Genomic DNA, 8644 nt, shown 5'->3' on the forward strand with positions numbered 1-8644 from the left:
GGGGAGGAAGAACCAGCAGCATACCTACAGGCTGGGGAATTCCCTTCTCATTAGCACAGAGGCAGAAAAGGACCTCGGAGTCATTATTGATTCCAAGATGAACATGGGCCGCTAACGTGAGGATGCAGTCAGTAGTGCCAACCGCACCTTGTCTGCATCCACAGATGTATCACAAGCAGGTCCAAGGAAGTTATCCTCCCCTTCTATGCAACATTGGTCAGGCCACAGTTGAAGTACTGCGTCCAGTTCTAGGCACTGCACTTCAGGAGGGATGTGGACGACATCGAGAGGGTCCAACGGAGGGCCACTCGCATGATCAGGGGCAGCAGGGCAGACCCTACAAGGAGAGGCTACGGGACCTGAACCTGTTCAGCCTCCACAAGAGAAGGCTGAGAGGGGATCTGGTGGCCGTCTATATGGTCATCTATAGACTTACTAAGGGGGACCAGCAGGGAATGGGAGAGACCCTGTTCTCCCGAGCACTACCAGGAGTAACAAGGAATAATGGCCACAAGTTGACTGAGAGTAGGTTCAGGCTGGACATCAGGAAGCACTACTTCACAGTCAGGGTGGCTAGGATCTGGAACCAACTTCCAAGGGAAATGGTGCTCACTCCTACCCTGGGGGTCTTCAAAACCAGGCTAGATAATCACCTTGCTGGGGTCATTTGACCCCAGCATTCTTTCCTGCCCATGGCAGGGGGTTGGACTTGATGATCTGCTCAGGTCCTTTCCGACCCTACCAACTATGAAACTATGAATACAATAATCTAATGCAATGGTTCTTAACCTGTTTGCCATAGTGGGCCACACTTGCAGCTCTCAATGTGTTGTGGGCCACACCCCACAGCTGAGGCAGCCCTCAGGTTCCAGGGCTACAGAACTAGGGCCAGGGCCCACAGTCCCCTGCCCACCCCCAGCAGCATCCAAGCCCTGGTTGCCACCCATTGGTGGCAGTGGTTGCTGCGGGCAGAGCAGAGCAGAGCCAAATTCCACGCCCCCCACCCCCGCCGTGAGCAGCACAGCCAAAGTGGAGCCCATGGGGGTGCAGATGCAGGCTGCCCACTGTGGGCTCAGGGCACCCCACCCTTCTGCCTTCCCTGCAAGGCCTCCTCAGCCCAGTGGGTGGGACCCAGTACTGGTAGGTAGGGAGCCTCAGTGCCAGTACTGGAAGACCCACACCAGCCATGCTGCCATGGGGAATCACCCCCTGCCCACCCAGCATCAGTAATTGAGGTGAAATGTATCATCATAGCCTTAGTCTATAGGAATACTTTTTATCAAATTTTCAATGTATGAAACTGAAGAATTGATTTGGCAAGTGGAGCTAATCCTGCACATTATAGGCAAGGATTTTTGTGGTATTTTTTATTGGACCAACTATATTGTTAGGAGAGCTGTTGGACAAGGTTTTGGGCATCAAGTGCTCTTCTTCAGGTCTGGGCTCAAACCAATAAAAGATATCTTAAAACATCTTTGCTCCTCAGACATGTCCTTAATCATCATGGCACAACAACACTCCAAGTCCTACTGTACTTTATAAGCCATTATGTATAAGTACACAAAATGAAACAACTAAGAACTAGGCATTGCAGCACTCAGCCTTGAGGTAGCTGAGCCCCTAATGGATCTAGCCCTCCAACTTTGGTTAGATCATTCACAGGCTTAATGGTGGGTAGCAGTCTGATGTAGTCTCTTGTGAGGAGATATGTTATTGGTCCAGTGAGACATATTTGAATGTAAGCCTGTTGTTGCTGTTATACCATAAATGTATATGGAGCTTAAAAGAGAAATAAAATACAGTGTCCCTCCCAAAAATAATTCACATTTCAAGGCTCCAATCCTACAATGCATGTGGAACATGTGCAGTGTCAGTATCACTCCAGGGAAGTGTCTTCATGGCAGGCAGTCAAAGATCAAAGAGGTGACTACTGTTTGTGTAGTTGTATCTAAACTATCTTCACCTATGATAGGAACTGATATGACTACAGAAGTGACTCTTAACCAGGGTGCCGTGGCACCCTGTGGTGCCTTGATTTCCTTTCAAGTATAACCCTGTTGGTGTTCCGAGAGGTACCCCCTCTCCAATTGAAGGGATCAAAGCAGGTGCACAAGCACTGTGGGAGGTGTAGGGACACTCCTTCCCCTGTAGAGCAGAGCCAGACCACCAGTGGGGACTTAACCATATACCTTTTAATGAGAGAGCAGTACTGGGAACATAACCAGTATAAACCAGGGGGTATAGGGGACACTACAACACCCTGAGGGGGCAGGATTCAACAAAGGTTAGACACTTACAATCATAGACATATTCATCCAGTTAACAAAAGACAGGGTTAACCAAAATATAAAACACAAACAGCAGAACAAACAATAGTGGTTGTTGAAATATAAAAGGCACAAAATACAAAATGTCAAATGACAAGGAATATAGGGCCTAGGTACCTGAAGGGGGAGAAGGGGGGGAAAACACAATGACCCCTTTCCACTGCAACAAGAATTTCTCCCTGTTACTTCATTCATCCCAGCTGGGACTTAAACTCCAATCTCCCATGTGGTAGGCAGAAACTCTCCCACACAACCACCAGTGCTAGTACCACTGTAAGCTGCTAGGGGTCTTGACTTTCCAGGAGCCCCTGCCTCACGTCAAGCTTCCTGACATCTGATTGGAGGAGCTGGAAGCAGAGCTGGGAACCTCTCAGGTCGCTGCTCAGATCCTTGCTGGATCTGGGGAGCCTCTCCTGCTGGCTGCAGCTTCTCCTCGGGGATCCTGGAGCCCAGCGGGGAGCCTCTCCTGCCGGCCGCACGCTGTGCTGCTAAGGGTCCAACTGCTGCCTGCAGGTCCCACTCCTTCAGGTGCTTCTGGGGCAACTGCTCCCACCCCACTGGCTCAGCTCTTTGCCAGCTCTTTGAATCTCCTTCCTTGTGGTCCCTCACTGGTCTCTCTTGAGTCAGCCATGCTGCCCCTTTTATCCCCCTCCTGGTGACCCAAGGGGCCAATCAGAGGACATGGAGGTTGAGTCTCTGGGGTCTGATTGGTGAGGAAAGGGAATCCCAAGTCCTCCAATCATCTTTTACCCTTTCAAAACTCCTGAGCTAAGTCACTGACAGCTAGCCCGTCACACAAGGATGTTGTCGGGTGCCACACAAGGCTAGAATTGTTAGGTATACAAACAAGGTTCACAAGATAAACACAGAGATTTCAAATAGGAACACATGATGTTAAAAACATTCTGACCTTCTGTAATCTTTCTGAGTTCTTTGCAACAGAAGAATGGTCCTATTATTATTTTTTATGTAGTTAAAAACCAAGTGAAGACTAAGAGCTGGCATTTTCCCAGGCATGCCCTGAGTCTGTGGAGGGGTGTCTTGAGTCTAAAAAGGTTGAGAACCAGTGGGCTACTGTGTAGCCAGAGAAATAAAGAGCTCAGCACAGGCTGCAATACCCACGTGAAAACCCAGGTAAATACTCAGGTGGTTAGTTTCATGTTGGCAGGACTACACTCTTACCATTATAAGCTATCTAGTGTAGGCCATTTCTTACTCAAGTCATCTAGTATAAAACTCCATCAGGGATGTCTATATTACATTGCAATCATACTTTTGGCAGCAGCATAGACATACCCCATGAAAAAAAAACAGAATAAGAATAGGAATAAGAATGGTAACAAACACAGCTTTATCTAGACAAAGATAGCGAATATTAATCTGAATTCAGGCAGAGGGCAAGCCAGGGTGGCACACTGGTTCGGAGAGATATAAGCCTAATGAAATAGGCTGTCACTAATGAGAGTCTTTGGCTCTCTGAAGAGGCTGACTTCTTCAGAGAAACCCTTTTCTGGTTTCTGCCTAACCATGGTCTGACAGTCTATCTTTGTACTTTCATCACAAGAGTAGCAAAGGATAGCCCATGCATCACTTTTCTAAGGGACTTGTTACATGCTAAGTTTGGGCAGCTCCTGGAGCTCTTAACATCTGGACTGTCTGCATATTAGCACCTGAAGCTATTTCTAAGTACTCGTTAGACAGCACAAAGTTATGCCACTTCAGGGCAGGATTATCTCTGATACATGCTACCCAGTTCATGTTACACTGGCAGCATCTACATGAGATGCTTAACTGTAGTAGCATAGTTTATTATGCAGTAAAAACACTTAATTGCGAGTAAATTTGCTACCTACAAATGCAAATTTATTCACTATTAATTACTGCACAGTAATGCACATGTAAATGCAAACCAGGACCAAGTTTGCTCCCAAGTCAGCCCTGCCGCTATGGGGCCGGTCTGAGGCTCGCCCCAGGGCTCTGGGCTGGGAGCCTCTTCTGTTCCAGGGCTGAGCTATCTTTGTTACAGCCTCAGGCCTGTAAAAGTCTGCAGCATTTTGAGCCCTGGGGGGACACCAGCAGGGAGTCTAAGGGTACTCCAGGTCCCTTTGTCCCCCTGGGCAGGCTGCAGGCCAGCTGCCTTAGTCTGCCTGTACTGCGGTGCCACTGCCTGGCACCATACTGCAGTGGGGCTGCAGGACCCATGCCTTTCAGGCCACCAGGGTGCTGTAGGCCAGGGGCGGGCAATTATTTTGGGCAGAGGGCAGCTTACTGAGTTTTAGCAAGCCATCGAGGGCTGCATGGGCAGATAAATATTAATTTTCTAAAATATTTAGGGGCCCCGCAGGCCGGATAGAATGGCCTGGTGGGCCGCATCTGACCCCCAGGTCGCATTTTGCCCACCCCTGCTATAGGCTGTTGCAGGCTCCAGCCAGGCCTGCCAACACCTAGGCCTAGCTGCAGGCAGCTTCTGGCTGCGAGGGCCATCTCCACCTGCCTGAAGCCTACCCCCAGCAGCCTTCCCTGTTCTTGCAGGTGCTGAGGGGTACTGCCTCTGCTGCATGTCTGACAGTCCCATGCCAGGCCATGGTGCTGTGTGCTGTAGGCACCTGTCCAGGCCCAGCAGCACAGGGACAGCCACATGAGGTACCAGAGACCTGCCGCCAGACCCACAATGGTGTCCTCCTCATCCGTGGCCATGCCCACACCTGTGCCCACCACCTGGGGCCCCAACTGATCCATGAAGAGACTGGTGACCTCATGGTGCTATGGGGTGAGACAGAGGTGCAGCTCCAGTTTGGGGAGGGTGCAGATGCTCCAATGCCTATGTCTATGAGGTGCTTTCAGGCTGGATGTGGGAGCGTGGGCACAACCAGTTGGCACTGCAGTGCTGCATAAAGGTCAAGGGCTTGAGGGCACAGTAGGTCACCATCACTTACCACAATCATAGGTCAGGGAGTACCCGTAAGTCCAAGCCCTTTATATGGCAACTGATTGACATCCTCGCACTCCAGGATCCAGGCTGCAGCCATGCTTTCTATAGCACCATAGGCAGCCTACACAAACCCCTGGCCCAGCCTGGCACCCCTAGTGATGCATCAACAGGGGAGGGCCCCTCAGGTATCCAGAAGCCCATCCTGTCAAGCTCCCTGGCTGCACCCTCCACCAGCAGCTCGAGCTGCAGCCCCAGCCCTGCCACGAGGCATGGCCAGCCATGACACTACTGACCACCAATAGTGGCCAGTTCCTCCCTGGGGGTGAAAGCCCCTCCAGCTCTAATAGGAGCAGTCTTTGTAGGGTGGGTACGTGATGGAGATGTGGGTCTAATCCAGGGCCCTGAGCCCAGGGCGCAGAAACCAGCCAACACTGCCAGAGGGTCATACACACAGAGCACAGTGTTCACCAACACATCCTGGAGGCCTTGCCTACACCAAACAGTGGGCCTTGCCCATGCCCAGCAGTGTCCTTGCCCATGCAAAACAGATGTCTGACATACAGCAGGCTGGTAGGTATGGCCAGCTTGAGCAGGGCAAGGGCCAGGTGGGTGTCCATGGGGAGGGGCTGCTGCATGTCACTGTTTTACCATTCCAGGTGTGGCCAGAGCTGCTCCAGGAGATCCCAGAAAGTAGCCCAGGTCATGCAAAAGGCCTCCATCCTCTGCTTATCATCCCAGGTGTGCTGGACAACATGCCACCATCAGTCCTGCCTGGCCAGCGGGCCCAGAGGCAGTGAGACTGGAGGTCCAGGAGGATGATGGCAATCCTTGTGGTGGCATCCTGGAACCTGTCATCTGCAGCCCCACTGGGGACTGGCCAGGTGATGAGGTCAAGGCAGCAGGTACACGGTGGCATCCCTGGGACAGTGCACAGCAGGCAAGCAGCTGGTTGCTGCACATGGGGGAGACAGGAGGGTGCAGACAGCCGTGGGCCAGATGGCCAAGGGCAGGGGTTGAAGCAGCCATGGTGTGGCGAGGCACAGGTAGCAAGAAGAAGGCTGTTGCATGCTGCCCATGTGCTAGGCACACTGCTCCTTGCCAGGGAAGTGGCTAGCCAGAGAACAGTGAACAGGGCTGCCTTTTAAAGAAGGTTGCTAACTGCTGGTAGTTGCTGCCAGAGCCTGGAGCTAGCCCCTGTGGTGGCAGGGGCCCAATGCAGGGCCCTGGGAAATGGAAGCAGATTGGCATCAAATCTGCTCCAGCTTCCTTCTCTGTATAGACACCTGCCCAGCACTATTTACTCACGAGTAATTTGCTCAAGAGTAAACTGGTACCACATCAAATTCATATGTAGACCCACCCACTAAGGTACAGCCCTTCTAGGCTACAACTTAGTGTAAACATCTCACCCACTTCCCCTCCACTGCTGGCCTGGATCAGGTCCACTGCTCCCCTGCCCAGTGAAGAGCAGCAATCCCACAACAGCAGGGGCCAATCAAGCAAGTTAATCCTCCTTTGCCTACTCCCCTGGGACAGGTAGCCAAATAAGTGGGAGTTGGGGACAGGAGGGGCAGCAGGGGGGGTCCCTGGGTTGGGAGGAAACTAGTGAACCCTGGAAGGCAGGGGGCAGGGGAAAAGCCTTGAATGGGAGGGGGAAAGGTTTCTCACTTTTCAGTCCTCTAGGTCCCTGCTGGCTTGAACGTGTGACTGTTCCAACCTCAAGCTAGCAATAATTGCATCCATCAACATTTGTCCAGCTCACAATGTGACGTGTAAAAAAGGCCCTTAGCGTGACACAGCCAGGCACTAAACTAACAACTTTCTAGACCCAGGTTAGCATTTTAACTGCACAATGACCCTTTTTTTCAATAGTTCACAGTGGTCAGATTTTAAAATAGAATATTACCCCAACTAAAATTATACTTAATATGTGCAATATTTAAAACATAAAAATAGTAAAGATAATGTTGTTCTCATGCTCCATTCAATTAATTAAATGTATCTTACTACCTTACTTTCAAGTAAGAGTTCATTTCCAGCCAGATTTAACTCCTTCCTCATGTACCTGAGATTTGTCTTTGTACAGCATTTGAAAAAGCTAATGCTCACACCTATGCACTTTAGACTTTGCATGAAGAAAAAGCAATAGCCTTTCTGTGTTCATTTTCATTTTGCGGTCTCTCTCAATATACTGTTAATTTATCCGGCAACTGTTTAGGATGGTTTCCAGAGTGAGTAATGAACATGTTGTTTTCAGTATCTCAGTACAGAGTTATCTCTATATCATTTTGGCTTATGAACTCTTGAAATACTAGAGAATTGAATTTTGTAGCAAACATGTCCTGGAGCAGTGTAACTTTTGTAATAAGATAAATTATAAAACCTTTTCTCTTGATAATGTAATATTCTAAAATCCAACACACACATTAAATTGGTAGTAATATGTAAGCTTGGAGCCATCTAAGCACTAAGGCAGGGGAAAAACTTGCTTAAGACACAAAATATGGTCCTTCCAACAATTCTATCCTCGTCAATATGAACTAAATTGCTTAAAAATGTTTGATATCTCTAATTATAACCATAATGTGCATATGGACTGCATATATTACAATAGCAATTTTCAGTATCAAATGGTTGAACACAACTTTTTCTCTTTGCCTTGTTCACACCAAGGTTCAGGAGTCAGTATTTCTTCTGCAAGAACTCTCACTAGCATTTGAAGGAAAGTAAAGAAAACTGCAAAGGGGAGTTGTTGCAGTATTTGAACCCAAATCATTTAGCAGAGTATCCCAAAGAAATCATTTCTGATTTATTGGTTTGGCTATGAGGAGAACTTCAGCCTGCATGTCAAGCTCCCTGATTCTTTTTTTATATGCCTGCTGAGACAGAGCTTATAATAATGCCAGTACATTTACTATCTAATCCAGGGGTGGGCAAAATATGGCCTGCAGGCTGGATCCCCAGCCAATCCTATGTGGCCTGCAGTGTCCCTAAAAAAATGTAGAAAATTAATATTTATCTGCCCCAGCTGCCTGTCAAAGATGACAGTAGCCAGCGACAGAAGGATGCAGGGGAAGCCATGGCAGGCTCCTGCAATAGCAAGGCCCACCCGGCCCTGCCCCACAGCCAGAAGCCCCTGCCTAGCAGGGTCTTCTGGCCTGGCACCCTGGGGCTGTTCATGCCTCAGCGGGAAATTCAGGTAAGAAGGGGATGGGGGCAGGCAGGAAAGTTAGGAAGGTGGGGACTGAGGGGGAGTGGAAGTGAGTGGCATGCAGGAGCGCGGGGCCCATGCTGGTGTCCTGGGGCCAGCACCGGCAGGGCCCAGAGTGGGGCGGCAGGAGCCTGAGGCATAGGCCCTCAGGGGTCTATGAAACTGGGCTGGGAT

The sequence above is a fragment of the Alligator sinensis genome, unplaced genomic scaffold (genome assembly GCF_000455745.1).
Source record: "Alligator sinensis unplaced genomic scaffold, ASM45574v1 scaffold340_1, whole genome shotgun sequence".
Taxonomy (NCBI): Eukaryota; Metazoa; Chordata; order Crocodylia; family Alligatoridae; genus Alligator; species Alligator sinensis.